The sequence below is a fragment of the Lissotriton helveticus genome, assembly GCF_964261635.1.
Source record: "Lissotriton helveticus chromosome 1_1 unlocalized genomic scaffold, aLisHel1.1 SUPER_1_unloc_11, whole genome shotgun sequence".
Lineage (NCBI taxonomy): Eukaryota > Metazoa > Chordata > Amphibia > Caudata > Salamandridae > Lissotriton > Lissotriton helveticus.
In genome coordinates, this window is record NW_027611650.1 from 87,442 (window position 1) to 108,679 (window position 21,238).

At 41.8% G+C, this 21,238-nt stretch overlaps 1 protein-coding gene across 1 annotated transcript in view; it reads right to left on the reverse strand.

The window, feature by feature from the left end:
• Positions 1-21,238, reverse strand: part of LOC144805484 (uncharacterized) — a gene marked incomplete at its 3' end in the record, with an annotated part of 109,575 nt that overhangs the window by 75,629 nt on the left and 12,708 nt on the right. The window lies entirely within an intron of this gene.

Sequence of the window (21,238 nt, forward strand, 5' to 3'; positions counted from 1 at the left end):
GGAAACAGTCAGTTGGTTAAGAGATTAGTGACTTTTCTTGCTTTTAAACACAGATGCTGCTTCAGTGGATTTAAATTACTCTTGAACTCTGGTTGGACTCATTGCACTGGCAGAGTGGAAGGGGAGGAGTTTTCATGTCAACAGATTTGTGGAGGGAAAATTAAAACACCATTGCTGTAGCTGAGGAAGGAAGCTGCCTGAATCTAAAGAGTTAAGAGAAATTCCCTTTCTTCAAGGCTGCCCTGTGTTTTTAAATTGTTTTTTGAAATGAAATGAAATAAAATGAAATGTAAATTTGTAGAGCGCGATTGCTGCCCTGAGGCGTCCAAGCGCTAGCGGCCAGTTATAAAATTGCTTAAGAAAGAGGAATCGCTAAGTAGTTAGTGTGGAACATTAAAAAGAAAGGTCTTCAGCTCTTTCCGAAAAGAGGAGAGATTGGGGTTGGACCTGAGTTGAAAAGGAAGTGAGTTCCATAGCTTGGCGGCATTGTGAGTGAACATCCTGCCGCCAGCCCTTGTCTTTTGTATTCTGGGGACTATAGCCATACATGCCTGGCTGGAACGAAGATTTCTGCTAGGTTGATACTGTGTTATTAGGTCCCGGACAGTCTGCGCGGTAGCTGGAGCAATGTGCGAGCCGCACAGTTTTGCACAATCTGAAGCTTGCGCAATGTATAATCCGGGGCACCAAGATAGAGGACGTTGTTAAAGTCCAAACGGGACTCAATCCAACCCTGAATGGCCACCTGCTTTGCCTCCACAGGCAAAAGAGGGAGAACTTCCTTCAACACCCTAAGGAGACCAAAGCAGGTAGCCGAGAGTTTTGTAGCCTGGGTGTTAAAAGATAGGGCTTTGTCCAGCCAAACCCCAAGGCTCTTTATATTGTCCTTGGGTGTTGGAGGGGTACCAAGACACGGGGGCCACAAGGAGTTGAAAAGAGTGGGGTTTGTGGGACCCAAGAGCATCAGCTCTGTTTTGTCCGCATTGAACTTAAGGGAAGAAGAAGTCATCCATCCCTTTACCTCCTCTAAGCATTTTGCCAGCCCACCTGAGGATGGTGAACCCAGCTCCTGCGCCAGGAAGACCACTAGCTGAGTGTCATCCGCGTAAGAAATGATCTTAATGCCAAACGGACAGGCAACCTCAGCCAGTGGTCTCATGTAGATGTTAAAAAGCGCAGGGCTTAGGGATGAGCCCTGCGGGACTCCACACCTCAGTGGCCTGCTTGTGGATACTGTGTCTCCATCAAAAATTTGAAAGGACCTGTCGCTCAGAAAAGATTTGAGCCATAGCCATGCTCCGCCAGTTATTCCGACATTCGAAAGACGGCTCAGCAAGGTGTCGTGGCTGACCGTGTCGAATGCCGCGCTTAGGTCAAGGAGGATCACTGCCACTGATCCCCCTTGATCCAGGATCTTTCTTGTTTTCTCGGTGACTATCAGCAGAGCGGTCTCCGTCCCATGTCTGGGTCTAAAGCCTGTCTGGGTGGCATCTAACAGCTGGTTATTCTCGAGGAAGTGCACCAGGTGGGTATTGATGTGCCTCTCGAGAATTTTGCTCACCCAGGGGAGCAGAGGGATCGGACGGTAGCTACTGAAGTCACCGGGGTCCAGATTTTTTTTTTAACAAAGCACGCACCATGGCCCGCTTCCAAGCAGGAGGAACGGTACAGGAGGTGATGGAGGCATTCAGGAGGTTCAAGATGATCGGTAAAATAACCTGCGGTGCCAACATCATGACTTCTGGGGGTGCTGGATCGCATGGAGACCCAGATTTGACCTTGCGGGCTATAGAATCTAAGGATTCAGGGTCTAATGGTGGAAAGTGATCAAGAGTTATCAGGCATTGAGATGGAATATTCCCCAAGTTTGTCTGACCCTGGGCTGTGGGCACTGGGGCTATAGAGAGAAAAGAAGAATACATTTGATTAACTTTCTGGTGGAAGAATTCTGCCAAGTCATTGCAGTGGGCTGTAGATTTATTCAAATGCCTATTAGGAGAGGGAAGTTTAGTCAAATTCTTCACTATTTGAAAGATTTCCTTGGGCTTGGACTTAGCTCGCATGATTTTATCAGAGAAGTACATAGATTTGGCTGATTTGACCTCAGCTTTATAGGATTTAATTGCCTCTCTATATTGGGCTTTATCATCCAATGCGTAGCCTAAGCGCCACCGTCTTTCTATTTTCCTGCAGTGGCGTTTCTTTTCCCTAAGGGCCTCTGAGTACCAGGGGGTGGTTTTTTGGGAGCGTTTCAATGTGATTTTACTTAGGGGTAGGGTGGCCTCGAGGGACTGTGCAATCCAGTGTTCATATTCCTGATTGGCCACACATGGGTCCTCATTATAAGAGGGCTGGTCAATCCCGAGTTTGCTAGACCAGGATTCAACTGATAGTCGGGCCCAACTTCTAGCCTTCCTTACGATGGGTCTAGGAAGGACTGGCTTAAGTATAGTCCAGGTGAAGGGCACTAATAGGTGGTCAGTCCATGGGAGGGGGATTGGCAACCGCATCACAAGCTCTGTACAATTACTGAACACAGGATCCAGTAAGTGACCTTTAATGTGGGTAGGTGCCTGCAGTTGTTGGACTAACTGTAATGCCGCTAGATCATCTGCAAGTGACATAGCAGTATGGTCCAGGGCGACATCAAAATGGAAATTAAGGTCCCCTAACAGAGTATAGTTCGAGGCGGTTCTGACTCGTTCAGCTAAAATGGGCGGAAGGTGATTGTGGTACTGTTTAGAGGGTCCCGGGGGGCGATATACGACAGTGCCTGAAAAACAGTTATTCGGGGAAAATTCCAGACTAAATGCAAGACTCTCGCAATCTGGAATTAGTTCAGGAGTAACTCAACAGTAATATTGCTCTTTATATATGATGGCTAGACCTCCTCCTCTCCCTTCAGGGCGATCTTGCTGAGTAATTTGAAAGCCTGAAGGGAGGGCTGTTGGTATGTCGGGGTCAGAGTCCGTCGTAAGCCACGTTTCTGTGAGAAAGACTGAATCTGGCATACGTTCTTCTAACAGAAGGGCAAATTCCATCCTATGTTTTGGAAGGGATCTACAGTTTAGCAATAGCATGCAGTAGCCCCGTTTCGCGTCCCGTAGCTGCATGGGCTTAGGGATCTCTTTACACCTTGGGCAGATCACTGGTAGCTCTATAGCATAAAAAGAATGGGAACAGCATTCGATTCCTAAAGGCCTCATACTGTGGAGGGCTTCCGAGCTATAGTACCTGGCATTTGGCGGCTGAGATGTAGGGGGCATGGCCCTCGGCCCAGTCCAGGCACGGACGGGCACAGACGGGCTTGCCTTTGACGCGCCTTCGGCCCGCCCGCTGCGCGGACGGGAGGTCGTCATGTTTATATACGGTGTCGAGGAGGGCTGTTTTATTTTTCACAGGCCACAGGTGACAGCGTAGACTCTGCTATGCAACATGGGAATTCCTATCAGAAGAGAGTTTTGAGGAGAAAACTTGGCTAGGCAGGAAAGAGCTGTGTGACATTTCTGATACTCTGTTTTTCGGCTACCCCTGTTTGAAAGCATGAAGCCATAATTTTCAGAATCCCAGAAGTCTATGAAAAAAATGATTAATTTTGTCAGGAAACACAACCTGATTCTGAAGAATTGAATGGAATTCCTTTTCTTGAAGTGGAACGGATGCTGGGTGTTTTTGAATTACTGTTGTGCTTTCTACAGGGCGAAGGGGAAGCATATTAGAACTTTCAAACCTGTGGTATTTTTCTTCATTTGACAGCTTAGACTCTGCTACACATTAAGTAGACACGGACAGTTCTACCAGCAAAGGGTACAGACCAAATTTAGTTAAGCAGAGGAAAGCTGTGTGACATTTCTGATAAATTAGTTTTCAGCGCTCAGTGTTTGAAAACATACAGCCATCATTTTGGAGAATTCCAGAAGTCTATCCATATCCAGATATGTATTTGCGTTTATAGGGTTACTACCTAACTGCTTTTTGAGGTGACTGGATATCATATATGGTTACTACGCAGTACTTATGTCTTGTTTTCACTAACATTGAAGTATAACAGTATGGCCAGTGAAACACCAAATAGAAAGCCTTTGTTTACACAAGTTGTAGGGAAGACTCTACCTTCGGGCACTTGTACTACTGTCCCACAAGATACTACTTCTATAGACATTATTTTATGATTGGGATCTATGGATGTCAAAATCTCATTTCTCGCGACCGAAATGAAGTCAATAAGGTTGGACCTAAACTCTTTTCATACCAAAGTGCAAACTCTAGATAAAAAAACCACCCTTTTGGAACAAATATTAGATAATGCAAAGTATTGGGTTCCAGATATCTGGCATTTCAAAACAAAAAAAAAGACATGGAGTACACGGCCCGAAGAAATAATGTTTGCTTTCATGGAGTTCCAGAAAAAATGGAAATGAATAATGATGTGAAGAACTTGCTACTAACCTCAATACTGCGGTTACTGAACATATCTTTTGAGCATCCCCTTGAGTTGCAGCGAGATCAAAGGATTTGGTCAATTACTTCAACTTCAACCCTTGAATGTAGACCTGGACCATTTATTGCTTGTCTCCTGTGTCAATAATAGGTCTGTCAATTACTAACAGCTGCTCTTAAACATGGTCCTTATGCCTTGGAAGGCCATAAAACATTTATTGCTGTGAACTTCTCCACTGAAACGAATGAAAAATGAAAACCGATCCTACAACTTAGGTCAGGACTTAGGAAATGGGATATTAAAAATGGTCTTTCAGAACCTGCTACAATGTGGATCACAATGGATGGAAAATCAAGGGAATACACAGAGTCTGGGGATCTGGTACGCTTCCTGGAGAGTTTAGAGGACCAACACATGCACTATGAACAGTCAACTTCAATTACAGAATGATCTTCAAAGCCACCCTACTGGTAGATTACACAGCCATACCTGTAGGAGACAGTGTGACAGAGGTCTCCTCTGAAGTCATCCAAATCTGTATTAAAGTATCTGATGGTAAACCTTCAACTGTTGCCTCCTCCAGCTACATGAGTATATATGTGTAATACAATTTCATTACAAGACCGGAGGCTACCATTATGCATACAACTTTTAATGCAGTCCAAGCATAGCCGCATATGTCACAAAGCAAAAGTTCCAACTTAGAATACATATGAATCAACAATAGCATGAATCACTAGGCAATCACCCTCTTTTAAATGCGGCTCCAAGCAAGATAAGTCACCTCCTTACTTAGCTCTTATAATATTGTAATTTCATGTTTAAGACTTGTATTTTATTATTAATCTATATTTGTTACTATATACTGATTAACCCCTTAATCCCTACAGGAGTAATATTTATATATATATACAATGTACCTGTTTTATATACCATCTTATAAGGTAGAGTAACACTTTTTTACTCCTTATACCCAGACCCCCAACCTCCAATTTACGGAGGTTGGCTTCCGCTTTCCTTTCCTGTAGTTGTCTTTATTTTAAAGTTATAATTCTTTCCTCTCGCGCGCGAATTATTCAAAAAACACAGTGACCCGCTTTTATTTTCAGAACAATCTCCCAGACGTTCATAATTGTGCCCAATACCTAAGACTGTCAAAACCTTGTGAGGTACGACGCTTTGTGAATTTATCTAATTATTTATCTGTGTTACCCTCGCCTCCCTCCCATAATCAGTCTATTAGGATTGATATTTACAAACTAATTTGAAGGTAATAAAAAATAAAAAAAATTTTTTTTAAAAGGGAGAGGATATATATATATATTGAAAAGATTACTATAAACATATAAAAAAAAAAGGCTGTACATATATAGAAAGTTTATAGAGAAAGGTTAAGAATTCAATATAAGCTTCAGACATTCTTATATATTTATTTTTTCAATTCAAAATATGTCTGAGTCAGATTCTGATTCAATTCACAGTATTACTGTTGAATCTGATTTTAATAATGATGCCATCAAAAAACTTATCCACAAGGAGATGAGATCACGTATGTTTTCTACTCTCTCCCAAGTTAGGTCATCTAAGAGACCCTTGTTCCATGATAATGATGACCTATCTGACTTGGACATAGCTGAGATTAATGATCTCACCGAAAAAAGGGGTAAGAAGCATTAAAAAAGTAATAATATTGATTATACCCCAGAGAGCACGGGAGGTCGTAGCACCTCAAATTTTACAGGAGGTCCTCGCACCTCATTTGCTTCAGGTGTCCCTCGCGGCACAAATCTGAAAGGTGTCCTTAGCGGCACAAATCTGAAAGGTGTCCTTAGCGGCACAAATCTGAAAGGTGTCCTTAGCGGCACAAATTTGATGGGTGTCCCTCGCGGCACAATTCACCAAAGTGCTCTAGATAATGATCCAAGTGATATTGATGGCTCAGAATTTCCTGACGAATATATTCTTGACCTAGATGAGGACGATCAAGATATTGATTCCTTTCTCTTGAATGACGACAATGGTCCTTCATCTTCTAAAGATAGTATCTTGGACCGTTTAGGGGAAGAAATGTTCTCCCCTTTTAACATTAAACATCCTAGAAGCTCAGAGTGGACTCCACATGAGCAGGTTTCTAAATTCATATCTAAATGGATTAGGAACCCTTTAGAAAGGGAAACTTGCAATCTTTTGAGGGCAGAATGCACCAGACCTTCAATTGAAGGTAAAGTCTGTCAAACTCCTAACCTTGATCCGGAACTAATTACTTATCTTTTTAAATTAGGAAGAGACCCACGCAAATGCTTGGAAAGGTCGCTTAAGCTCTGCCAAGATAAAGTTCTCGACATCCTAGGTCCACTTACTAAAATAATTGACGCAGCTGAGGAGAGTTACCTTAATGGTTCCCCTCTTGACACACACTCCATTCGAGGATGGAGCCAAAGAGCACTTGTCCTCTTAGGAAATGCCAACGCAGGACTTAATTGTGAAAGAAGAAGAGTAGTCCTCAATAAAATGAGTCCAAAATTAATCAATATGGCTGAAAAAGAAACCCCCATTAATCCAAAAGGTTTACTTTTTGGAGAAGTTTTAATATGTATCAACCTTTACCGCTTTAGATAGAGCGCATCAAAACATGAAAAAAGTTTTTAACTACAACAGCAACCTTTTTGGAAGGGCTGGAAGAAGGGGGCAATCTCCCGGCCGCTTTAATCGACGCCCCTTCCCAAGAAACAGAGGCAATTTTGGTAGAGGGTACCAACCACCCAACTAACCACAGTTTTATCCACCCAGAGGAAGAGGTTTCCGCTCCAGAGAATTCCGAGCACGAGGAGCACCTGCTGACTCCACCCCTCAAGTGAGTACTCCTTCCCCTTCCCTTTCTTTGAATCCAAAAGTAGGTGGCAGACTAAGATTCTTTTACCACAATTGGAAAATTATCACACAAGATCCCTGGGTTCTGAACACCGTTCAAGGTTTTTGTTTAGATTTCACCAAGACTCCAATACAGTACTCTCTTCCAAGACCGACACCCCTTACACTAGATCAAGAAAAAATCATAGAAGAAGAAATTTCCTCAATGCTAAAAAAAGGAGCAATTCTAGAGGTACCCATGGAATTTATGACATTCATAAGTACTCTCTTCCTTGTGGAAAAGAAAGACAAGGGTTGGAGACCGGTTATAAATCTCATGGAACTCAACAAATTCCTTGTCTACCGTCATTTCAAGATGGAGGGCATCCATCTTCTCAGAGACCTCTTACTAGAAGGAGACTGGCTAGTCAAATTAGATCTGACGGACGCCTACTTTACAATTCCCATGACAAAGGAACACCAACCCTTTCTTCAGTTCATTTGGAAAAAACATCTCTTTCAATTTCAGACTCTTCCCTTCGGCCTCTCTTCTGCCCCATGGTGTTTCACCAAGGTAATGAGAGCAGTTGCCTCATGTCTAAGAGAAAAAGGGATTTGTCTCATCATTTACTTAGACGACATCCTGATTCTTTCTCAAGACTATGCTCAAATCATCAAAGATCTGAAGACAGTTATAGACCTCTTAGAAAGTCTGGGTTTTATCATAAACTGGGAAAAATCCATTCTAGTCCCCTCAAAGAAGATGGAGTTCCTGGGCTTCACAGTAGACACAACAGAATGTCTTCTCCTTCTCCCTCCCAAGAAGATTGCCAAAATAATAAAGGTGATAAGACATGTATTGAAACAAGAAAATCTCTCCCTAAGAGAACTAGCAAGACTTCTAGGCCTTCTATCTTCCTCCATTCAGGCCATTTTTCCGGGACCACTGAATTATCGAGCCCTTCAGAGAATAAAAGCAAGAGCTCTCAGGTCAGGTCTTTGGTACGGAGATCGAATTTCCTTAAACCCAGATGCAATCTTAGAACTTAACATGGTGTTTAGACAATCTAGATGCATGGAATGGGAGAGCAATCTTTGGTTCAGCACCAGATTTTATTCTAGAATCGGATGCCAGCCTTCATGGCTGGGGTGCTTGTCTACTGAACCAGAACACTGGAGGAATTTGGTCCCAACAAGAGTCCCTGCACTACATCAATTATCTAGAATTAACTGCAGGACTTTATGCTCTAATGAGCTTCAAACGCTTTCTTCAAGGAAGATGTCATATTGAAAATGGACAATATGTCTGCCGTTGCTTACATAAACCGTCTAGGAGGGACCAAGTCAGAAGACCTCTCCATTCTAGCAAAGAAGCTTTGGTTTTTCTGCCTAGAACACAAAATCTCTCTGAGAGCAGAATACCTTCCAGGGAAATCCAATCTTTGCGCAGATTGGAATTCAAGATTCATCTTGGATTACAGCGACTGGAAGCTCAACACTTCTGTTTTCAACTCCCTCAATCATTTCTGGGGCCCATCCCAAATAGATTTATTTGCGAGCAGATTGACTACCCAATTGATATCTTATTTTAGCTGGATGCCCGATCCTGGTGCTCTAGCAGTGAATGCCTTTCTCCAACCTTGGGTAGGGATCAACGCTTATGCCTTCCCTCCATTTGCAATGATCCAGAGACTCCTTCAGAAAGTGAGACAAGAACGATCCTCAATTGTCCTAGTAACTCCTTTTTGGCCATCCCAAGTCTAACAATCTCGCTAGACTTTCGTCAACAGCTTCAACTCTCCTTGGAGAGTCATGGGCCCCTGGAACACATTACGGGTACAACAACATTTGGAAAGTCTGGTCACGTTGGTGCTTGGAAAGGGACTTGGATCCCGTGGAGGCACCTATTGTTGATATAGTTAATTTTCTTGGAGAACAATTCGATAGAGGTTCAAGTTACAGATCTCTCAATTGTTTTAGATCTGCTATATCTGCAGGACATTCTCTAATTAACAATAAAACGGTAGGTAAAAATCCTAATATTTGTAGAATACTTAAAAGTATCAGACTTAGAAGACCTCCTCAACCTAGCTATCAATCTCTTTGGGATGTTAATTTAATTCTTGACCTTTTTTGTTCTTGGCCAGTTAATTCTCTTCTCAGCAGGAAGAATCTTTCTATCAAATTAGCTACTCTTCTTTGCTTAATTTCATGCATTAGAGTCTCTGATGTTAAAGCTCTAGATATTTCTTTTAGATCTAACGATATGTTTGGAGTAAAATTTGAAATACATAGAAGAACTAAAACCATGTCAGATTCTATTTTCTATCCTCGTTTTGATACTTGCACTAAACTCTGTGTTGTTCAATGTATGAAAGAATATGATGTGAGAATGAACTCTCTTCGTCCTTTGAATGTATCTCAGTTACTCCTCTCTTTTGTTAAACCCCATAAAGGAATTTCTTCTAGCTCTATTGCTGGATGGGTTAAAACAGTCATGAAACTTCCTGGAATCAATTTGAATATTTTTAAACCACATTCTATTAGAGGCGCAATGGCCAGTAAGTCATTCTGCTCAGGTGGTAAGTTAGATGATATTCTAATGGCTGCTGATTGGTCTAATTCTAGAACCTTTGCTCATCATTATTGCAAACCTGTTTCTCACATGTCTGATGTTGATTTACATGGCTACCAACATGCATAATGGTAGCCTCCGGTCTTGTAATGAAATTGCGATTCTCCTATTTACATGACCAGAGAATCTGGATTTCATTAAAGACACGGAGGCTAACATTATCCCTCCCACCCTTCCCTGGGTGGTTGATTAAATGATATAATATATATATATATATATATATATATATAATATATGTTATGATATGCTTATTTGAATTTTTTACTTACAAACCAACATTATTTTCCTTTGCAGGATTACTTACATCCTTTCCTTTGTCAGGAATTGTTATTTAGATGATTGTTTATTATTCTTGTCCTTAATACTTTTATTTGGATTTATTAACAACCTTTCTTTGCCTTGCAGATAACTTGTCTTCTTGATTTCACACCTGTGTATCAATCGTGGATGGTGTTTTCTTCCGTCATCCTTCTTCAAGTTTGATGTTTCATTGGATTTGTTTGGACTTTTCCTTTTTCATTGTCACCACATTTAAAAGAGGGTGATTGCCTAGTGATTCATGCTATTGTTGATTCATATGTATTCTAAGTTGGAACTTTTGCTTTGTGACATATGCGGCTATGCTTGGACTGCATTAAAAGTTGTATGCATAATGTTAGCCTCCGTGTCTTTAATGAAATCCAGATTCTCTGGTCATGTAAATAGGAGAATCGCAATTTTCTTACTGTTTTACTGCAGTGATTACCTCTGATGGATGTGATTCATTTCCTTTTCTCCTACATTGTTGTTCAATACACCATTTATATCTCATAATGTATTTGCACATGCAAATCTCCTAGATGGACTTTGTAACTCCATGGCGTATCATAATCCGTTTACCATAAGTTGTTTTCTGTTCTCCCCAACCGGAGTGTGCGTCTCACATTGAGGTTTAGATCAACCGACAAAAGATATACATTGTTTGATCTGTGGTGTTCTTTTCCTTTCTAGCAGTTGGAACGGTGTACTTACACCATTTAAAGGTTAGTATTAATATTATTCTGTGATTGTATTTGCACATATTAGTTTCAGGTTTCTTATACTCTGTATAGTTTTTTGTTTCTGTAACACAAATCAAACATACTCCGACATTTCCAGTGAGCATCATGACAACTAATTCTATGCACATTGTATCAATCAATCAATCAGCGTACTTGTAAAGCGTGCTACTTACCCGTAAGGGTCTCAAGGCGCTGAGGGTAGGGGTGGGGGATGCTGCTACTGCTCAAAGAGCCAGGTCTTGAGGAGCCTTCTGAAGGTGAGAAGGACTTCGGTCTGCCGTATGTGGGTAGGGATTGTGTTCCAGGTCTTGGTGGCGAGGTAGGAGAAGGATCTGCCGCCGGAGGCCGTTAGTGGAGCTGGCGGGTGGGGGTGTGGAAGCTGTTCAGGTAGGCTGGTCCGGTGTTGCGGAGTGCTTTGTGTGCGTGGGTGAGGAGATTGTAGGTGATCCTCTTGTCGACAGAGAGCCAGTGTAGGTCTCTCAGGTGGGGCATGATGTGGCTGCAGTGGGGGATGTTGATGATCAGTCGGGCGGAGGCGTTTTGAATGCGTTGTAGTCGTCATAGGTGTTTGGCTGGGATTCCTGTGTAGAGTGCATTGCTGTAGTCTAGTCTGCTGCTGACGAGGGCCTGCGTCACCGTTCTTCTTGTTTCAGTGGGGGTCCACTTGTAGATCCTGCAGAGCATGCGGAGGGTGTTGTAGCAGGAGGAGGAGACGGCGTTGACTTGTTTCGACATGGAGAGGGAGAAGTCGAGGATGAATCCTAGGTTGCGTGCATGGTCGGTGGATGTTGGTGCTATTCCCAGTGTGGTCGGCCACCAGGAGTTTTCCCAGGCTGAGGGGGTGGGTCCGAGGATGAGGACCTCCGTTTTGTCCGAGTTCAGCTTCAGAAGGCTGCTCCTCATCCAGTCGGCGACGGCCTTCATTCCCTTGTGGAGGTTGGTTTTGGCGGTGTGTGGGTCCTTGGTGAGGGATAGGATGAGCTGGGTCTCGTCGGCGTAGGAGATGATGTTGAGGTTGTGATGGCAGGCCACTTGTGTGAGGGGGGCCATGTAGACGTTGAACAGCATCGGGCTGAGGGATGAGCCCTTGGTGACGCCGCAGATGATGTTGGGCTTTACTAATTCCATTAAAAGGAAGAACATTCTTTCCTACTTAGGGGTCGATTACGATGTTGTTCGGAAAGGCTCCGAATGGGATTCGGAAACTCAGAATCCGATTGGGAACCTATGTTTACGACCAAATTGCACACATTTCCAACCAACCAATTACAATGCCTGGGGCTGCCCAATTTGGATCCGAAAGGCATTTACACAGACCAAGTCTTTCGGAGGTGAATCGTTCAGCTCTATGGGCAAAGTTTTGAGCAAGCAATTGGGATGACCGATATGGACAGCTGTTCCGATGTGGTCTGCCGGACACAAAGCGGCTATCAGATTCTGACTTTGCAGGTCCACCTTCACCCTAAGGCCTCCGGTTGGGGCCCAGGGGGGTATCCAATGGACCCATCTTCTCAACCTTGCTCAGTGTGGCAGACATCATGGGGTGCCCACCACAGGGTGCAAGGTTTTCTCCAAACACCCCTTTTTTCAATGGAATCCTGTGTTCTCATCCGGAACATAGGTTCCCATTGAAATCAATACAAGTCTGACCCAATGATGGTGGAAAGCATCATAATTGGTTAGTCAGACTTGCAGAAGCTGATTCAGTCAAAAATGATTCCACAACCGATTAGGTCAGAAGAGTTTCCGAACTACATTGTAATCGGCCTCTAAGTCCCCAAACATAGTTATTGCTTTCATTCACGAGACACATCTATCCGGTATAGAATTAGAAAAATTATAATGCAATTGGGTAGCCAGATTCTTTACAGATGTAAACCCCCTTCTTACAAGACAGGAGATCCTATATCACATACTAATACTAGAAAATGTAGTGTAGCCGTTCTGATATGGAAAACACTGCATTTTCAAATACTTCAGTCCTGGTCAGATGCAGATGGTCAGTGTCTTGCTCCGGATGTTATCTTAGACAGAATGAGCCCCCTAGATATGACACATGGCAGAAAGCAATATTAGGAGACATCTGTGAGGATCATGGATTTTCTGACATATCTTCAGATAAGGGTTTAGTAAACACCCTGCAGTACATGATTCCTATTCTGGAATATAATATTGTCTTATTTCACATTCTATCATACCACAAGTACTTGAGTGTGACATTTGAGAAATAGCACTTTCCGATCATGCTCCTATCAGTCTACAGCTTGATTGGGGTTCGAAACACCCTTGTAGGAAACAATGGCATTTAAAAATATCCCGATTAAAACTACTGACTGGAAAATCCCAATTATTTTCACATTTGACTACTTATAGACAACAAAAGTTAAGTTTTTGGACAGCTGTGAAGCCACCAGTAGGGGCAAATTATGAGAGATTCTGCCATAGCCAATAAACGCAGAACAGAACAACAGATAATTTTAGAAAATGATGTCAAAACCCTGACACATGCTCACTTTCCCAATCCAACTGAAGCTTCCAGATCTAGATTGAAAAAAGCAAAATGGGGCTAAAGACGCTATATACTTCAAAAGCAGGAAATATGTTATTTACTAACAGCGCAATAAAAACAGAGGAATTTGCGAAAGGTGTTAGGCCAAGTTGTCCCAAATATGGGAAAGAAGAAAGCAATGGCAAACATATGTTCTTGGATTGCCCAGTACTCCAAGATTTTTGGAGGGATGTAAGTAACAAAGTATCTTTAATACCTGGAGGGTCGCTCCAGGTAAGCAAATATCTTGTCTTTCTTGGGCTTCCGTTTAACTATGAATCGTTGCACAAAATATTAAAAACAAGTATTTTTTTATTTAATATTGCTTGAACGCAGGGACATTTGTAAGAATTGGATTAAAGCTACGCTCCAAACAAAGCAGAATGGTTGGCTTCAAACAAATCTATGGTTCTGCTAGTTCTGCTAGGCAGAGCTTCTAAGCTTAAGCCTAATGAGTTCTGGCTCCCCTTTGAGAACTGGGTAAACCCCGGTGTAAATGTATAATTATGGTCCTATGATTAGGCCTTTATACGATTTTGCTAGATTACTCCAGTGGTGCCCTCTGCGAGGGTCCTGTCGATTGTAAGGCTTCCTATGGTCAGAGTGAGAGAAGCAAGGTATAGTGTGACCCATCTTAGGTCTAAAACAAAAGGGCTCCAGATGGTGCTACTTCCAGGGAGGCCCCGGAGTTCGGTTTCTGTTGACCTGGGCTGATGAGGACGAAAAAAAAAAACAGAGAGAAACTATGACAGTTATTCCGGCTACTTATAACTCTGGAGGCAAGCTAATAACTGAGACTCAGGAAGCGATAGTGCTCAGAGATTGATGATGATCACCACAAAGATCAGGATTTTTTTCAGAAAATAAAACTTAAGCCTCAATAAGCAGGATTGGCTCATACTGGCAGGCAAAATAACAAATGATAAAATTGCCCAAGCTATCTCTAATCTTCCATGCAATATTACACTGGTAGAAGATGGTTTTCATGGGGAATGTTACCGTTGGGTAAAAACAGAAGCAATAGGTGCCCTTTATGATACCTATAAAGAAGCAGAGGAAACTGGTAATCTCACCTCACTCACAAATAAAGCTAGGTCTTTCCCAAACCTGAGATAGATCCATTATACTGCAGTAGCTAGCATCCAATTTCCTTTCTGAATACTGATTAAAAGATATTACCCACCAAAAAACTTAAACAAGTTATCGCTAAACTCATACACAGTTCTCAACTGAGATTCATGCAAGGCAGAAACTCTCATAACCATCTACGCACTTTGGATCACATACTCTGGCTTTCCAAGGATGTTGAAGGAGACGGATTAACCTTATCCTTAGATGCAGAGAAGACCTTTGACCGTATTGAATGCAGCTATAGGTTCTGTACACTACATAGGTTTGGATTAGGGTATGCATATATCTTTAAGGTCAAATGGTTATATGAGACAGCTTCCGACAAGTGAATTGTGGGGATTTCCTTTCAAAAAAAAGTTTAGTACAAAGATGAAGCCACCAGGGTGGCCCTTTATCGCCAGTTTTATTCCTTTTGCACTTGAACTGCTGGCTGCGGCAATAAGATGATGATGCCCCACTATGGGTTCATACTGAAAGACAAAGTTTACAAGCAACTTCAGATTTGCAAATGTTTTGCAGCCATAAATCACCTACGTCACAAACTTCCAACCCAATTATTCAATCTATGCTTAAGATTTGAATGCATGCCCACAAACTCCTAAAGAGTAACCAGAGACTACATGGAAAGGCCCCCATGTGGCATAAAACCGATATTAGGATATGTAACCAGACTATGTCCTCGGATATATGGGAGAGAGCAGGTATTCTAATATTGGATCACTTACTCACTTTAGAAGGTGATCTTAAAGCATTTGAAATACTTCAGGTATAATTCCAACTCCCTTTCTTCCAAACGGGGAAATACCAGTAAAACAAGCCTTATTTCGTAGACTAAGACCATGTGTTACAATACTTAAAAATTGGGGGGGGAATTCAAAGGTGCAGTCTCTGGATTTTATAATCTCACAGTGTATACATTACACTCATACCCAATACTAGCAAAACCTCAGTCAAATGGCAAGGGTTAATTACTGTAGCTAAATTCTGACGAGGAATGGGCCGATGTTATTTTGAACATGGATAAGGGAATCAGAGAGGCCAGAATGATACTCTCCTCAAAATTCTTCAAAACTGACACTCGTCACCACAAAAACTCAAGACAGCAAGTTTACTATGCCGATCTACCTGCTAAAGTTGCCCACAGGAGGACTGCGATATACTACACAATTCATTCCGATGTCCAGTCTTGCTTCACAGGTAGAGAAAGCAAAAAACAATCTCAATGTTTATAGAATGTACACCCATGCCTAGGATTGGACCTCTGGCTTTGAAGCACAGCAAATATAACCTGATAAAAACAAAATATAAACACATCTTTATTGCTCATTTACCTTCAGAACTCCAGCATAGTTATTTTAAAAGTGCAGAGAAGAACAAAACGAGAGAGTGAGAAGAGTTATGGCTCACTTTTCTTCCCTAATGAAAAGGAACTCTCTAGCCCAGTTCAAAACATCTTTAGATGCCCCTCGCTCAAGAGAGTTCAGAAACCCTTTAGGTGTTTAAAGGGACCCTCTTCCACTAAAGCAAGTTAGTGGCATGCTTTGTCACAGAGTTCCTGTTCTTGGGTGTGCTGTGACACCTGAATTTCAGAACAGCAGCTTTTTCAGAGTGTTGCAGGAATCAGAGGATTAAAATGAACTGAAGGTTACCCACAACTCAAGACAATTTTAATAATGGAAACTTCTGGTAAGGTTAAACACATAGCTGGGTATGATATGAGATGGCGATGATCTCCCATATCCTCATTCTACATGTTTCAGCCATCTAATAAAGTGCCTACAGGGTCAGTATGGCTTTCTTCAGGACCGAGATGTCCCTTCAGTATTGTGTCATTCATAATTGATGACCACATGAAAGCTACCACATGCAGTACTGGTATAGTGAATTGTAACTTAAGATTTCTTCTATCACTATGTGTGATTATCTGAAGAGAATAAAATAAGTGAGACATAATTTGGATTATTTGGTGGCTGTTTGTGATGCTAGATATGGGCATAGCCGGCGTAGCTCTCATATGCCATGCACACAGTTCGAAACAAACTGGACAGATTTTATTCAGGTTCCTTTGGTGGTTTGTCTGTCAACCCACAGTACTGGGCTTCATGCAGTAATATTTTGCTTAATGCCTAAACCACTAGTTCTTCCGCATTAAGATTATCAGCAATGGCTGACTAGTTACACCACTTAAAACGTGAACCATTCCCAGCATAGAACTGCCTCGGAAAGATGACTGCGAAAACAGTAGTTTCCAGCTGTGTATCGACACTACGGGCACAGGCAACCTAGTTAATGGCTATTTGCACTAGCCACTTGCTACCACTCAAACATACATATGTCCAGGTCCGGCCTGTGAAGCTTGCTTACACCCTTGCCGTCCCAAATGGAGATAAAGAAAGGTCCTTGGTAAAGTTCAGGCTTTGGCTACCAGAAGAGAGCTAGAGGCTCAAATGAAACTAGATCTTACACCAGCTTTATCCTTTGAAACTTCTCTGCTATGTCAATTGAACAAAGGTAGCATCTGCTGCTTTAGAGAAGCCTGAGAGAAGTCGGAACTCATCATTATGTTGTTTTCTTCATGGAAGAAACTAAAAATAAAACATGAAATGTGTTTTCTAATGAACATGTGTGTGAGTGTAGATCACCTCGTGGTAAACTACAATTCACAACCTGATAATTTGGAATTGTATCACTATCACAGGATTCAAGCAGTATTCTTGGACATTTTATTTTACATCATAAAAATCAGATTTTTTAAAGACTCACACTCACATTTGTAACAAGAAATGAAAGGTGTGAAGTGAAAATGAAAATACAAAATAAAGAAAAAAGCTGATTATTACAAGATAATTGTGATCTTTCTTCCATTGCACCTCTTGCAATGTGTATGATCAATATTGAAAATACAATCCTCATTATGTTAGTGATAATTAACATTCATTAAAACAGTAAAAAAAAAGTGCTAAATTGCTATGAGGTTATTAGATTGCATTTTCATAGGAAGGCTGGCAGGACAAGCCCCAAGGTACAGAACTCAGAACCAGAGCAAGGCCCAGCCTGGCTGAATTTCAAGCTGACCTAAGGTACAGTTCAAGAACCCCTAAAGAATATACGTCATTCTGAATATTTTTACCTATATCCCCTCCTAGTTTGTGGGATGGGGGTTCCCTGGCAATTACAAGTTGTCTAAATTGAAATAAAAAATGAAAAAAAGAGTGAAAGGCAGGAACAAGGAAAATGGGCAACAATATGATAGAAGATAAAGACAACTGTGAACATTTAAACTTACAGCTAAGTTCTGGAGCGAATTAAGCTCTGTCCTGATCATTACTCTCTTAATATCTATGTGCGCCTTTGTGTATACTCACAACAATCAAGACTGTACAAGGGCATGACCGTCTTACCTGCGGTTATCAGTGCCTGGAGCATGGTCACAGCTGCAAGGAAGGCCCTCATGGTGCTAGAAGAGTGAGGTGTAGGGTGATGGAGTCTCTGACCTGGATCACTTGCCTGGGTCTTCTGCACAGCTCATGCTCAGGGCATGCCTTTTATACTCTCACAGAGGGGGTGGGGCACAGGATACCTGAGTTATGTGCACAGGATGTGGCTGTGCTTTTGTCTGTGACTGGGAGCACGTCTCTGGTTTCTGGCATCATCCCTTAGAAATATAGTGAAATTAACTGGATGAAATGATGTACTGCACATTTATTAAGTAAACACCAAATTGTTCTGAGGTCATGGGGAACACTTTGGGAAAGGGTTTTTAGTGGCCAGTGAACATTATTGGCACTCTGCTAATTAACGCAAGTGTTTGGATGAAAAACAAATCAGTATGGTGCAACCAGGTGAGCGGATAAGCCCTGTAACTCCTCAATTTTGTGTGGGTAACTCCCTCACAATAACAATTAAAGCAAAAATCTAGGCACACATAATAGTAAACAAACAGTATGTAGGTAAATACAAAAAACTACAGCGTAGAAGCCACAATTTCAAAAGAAATATCTTCAGATGAGTTGAGTAACTGTCAGTCTTTTATTTTTCTTTAGCAAAGAGCCAACGAACAGAAGAAAACCATCCGACACGTGTTTCGTCGCATTTGAAAAATAAATCTGCGACTTCCTCAGTCCTGGGAATGATACAAGGAGTATGGATGATACACATGTCATGACAAAACACTAAAAAGAGTATTGTGAAACGGAGTTGGTGTTAACTAAATACAAATATGTGCAACCCACATCACATTAAGACCGTGTCAACAATACGAGAATCAGCATAGCTAAAGATGTACAGCAAGTGTTCATGTCCTTGGTGGAAAATACAGTCAAACAAACATGACATTTCAAGTGCCCTAAGAATGAGACTATGACTAGCAAAATATCATGCTTGGATACTATGTAGGATGTGAGGGATATAAGTCATTTGACAAGTGTGTCTGAAGATACTTATAATGTACCTGTATACAAAGGATATTTGTCTTGGCCGTCTATGAGAAGAACAGAGAAAGAGGTGGGAAAACAATAAGGAAATAGCCATAGGAATAGAAACTTAAGCTTGTAAAGATGACATTTAGAGGACCAGTCTTAGTCAGACTAGTAAAAGGACAAACTATGGGGCATATCATCAAGCCCCGGATATAAAATTATCTCCGCTTTAGCGTAAATTTTGGACAGAAAGCGGCGATAATTTTATCGCCAAATTAGAAAGGTCAAGCTATCGCGTGAATCCATGCATTATCACCCTTTCCCAAATCGCCCATCTGTGCATCTCTAATGAGATGCAAAGTGGGCGTTCCTGCCTTGACATAACTGGAGAAATGTCACCAAGCAACAGTAGAGATAACCTCTGTTATTGCTACTTTCCTTACACCTGCTTCAAACCTGACTTAGCCATTATATCCTAGGTAAGGTGGATATCATGGCTAAGTAGGCCTTGCCCTATCAGCAAGCTTTCGCCAAACCTTGTGCGATTATCACTGTATTTCCAAGGATAATCGCACAATCGGCAGCTTGCGCTCTGAATTTTATCGCTTTGGAGATCTGTGATAAAAATCAGAGTTGGCCGGCGATAATTATCCTCACGCTAAGAGCGCTGAGCGATAATTATGGCCTTGATGATATGCCCCCATGAAAGGAAAGGGGAAAGAAAAAGGAGGGTGGGAAACAAAACCAAAAATATATAGTTGAAGATAGAAAATAAAACGAGTGTTTATCACTCAGCCGGTGATAATTCCAACCCGGCTGGGCTAAACACTCAAGCAGATTTGGCTGACTTAGGGGTACCTAGAAATTGAAAAGTGAAACTGATTCAGAATCTCATTGCGCCATCAGATATGGCAAGCACGGAAATATTCAAGATGCTGAGTGACTGAACACCACCTAAGATCATAATAAGACTCGCTGACCAAAGGGATGTAAAAAAGAAACATCCGGCACGTTTGATAGAGTCCTGGAGTAATGGACAAGAAGCAAAAAATAATGAGCTTATCGGCAGGGCACTTTGAAATTATACTTTATTCCTAGTGTAGAAAGGCAGCACAACAATAAACAAAGTTACCGAGGTATTGGTAGTATTTCGTTGTGGGAGCCATAAGGGAGACTCTGTGTAAGACAGAGAATTTCAGTAACGTGAGTAGATCTGAAAAGCAGATCATTCGTACGTTAATCACGTGCATCAGGAAAGTTAAGATTAAAGATTGGAAACATTGTATAAGAGCGTGGGCATCGTTAATCCTACCTGAGGCTTGTAAGCCAGAACACCTCCCGGCCAATCACTGTGTTCCGGGTTGAGGACACGTGATCAGAAGGCCAGAAGCTGTCAGAGAGCCACCAGAAATAGCTGGAGCGCGCACCTTATTCTTCTCGCATGTGAACTCCTTTTGGAGAACCTCTGTTTCATATCCATGAAACATGTCTGAAATTCAGTGTCTTCACTGCAATTCTTCCTGGCCCTCAAAAACTCCCCAAAGGGTATCGCTTGGATCTGGTGCGGAGGATGGGAATTATCAGCATTCAGAACAGCATTGCATGCGGTTTTCTTGCGGAAAAACCTGTGTAATTGGTAATTCTTAATGTACAGTTCAAAATCTAAGAATTCTAATCTCGTAGTGCTGGATTCAATGGTGAATTTCATTCCCCATGTGTTAGTGTTCAGATGTGTGAAAACTCTTCCAAATGGTCCTGTGTGTTTGACCATAGTAAGAGACAATCATCAATGTATCAACTCAAAAAGATAATGGTTCCCCAAATCAAATCGGCTTCCAATGTACCCATAAACAGATTCACAAAGGATGGCGAAAATTTGGATCCCATGGCCATTCCCCTGGTTTGTCTGTACCAATGTTTGTCAAACATGAAGACCTTGTTGTACAAAATCAGTTCCATCATGGAGACTGTGGTAAATAAATAAATAATACCCTATTTTTGACTAGACATATATCATAACAGATAGCTCAATAAATAAGAGTCAAGATTCGAGGTAGTAGGAGTTTTGCAGGTTTATTACAGCATAAGGACAGGATCAGGACAACCTGCATAGGAATAGGATGACAGGGCCCAGCAGCTGCTGGGGCTGGATCTGGGATGAGCGCGCTGACTTTT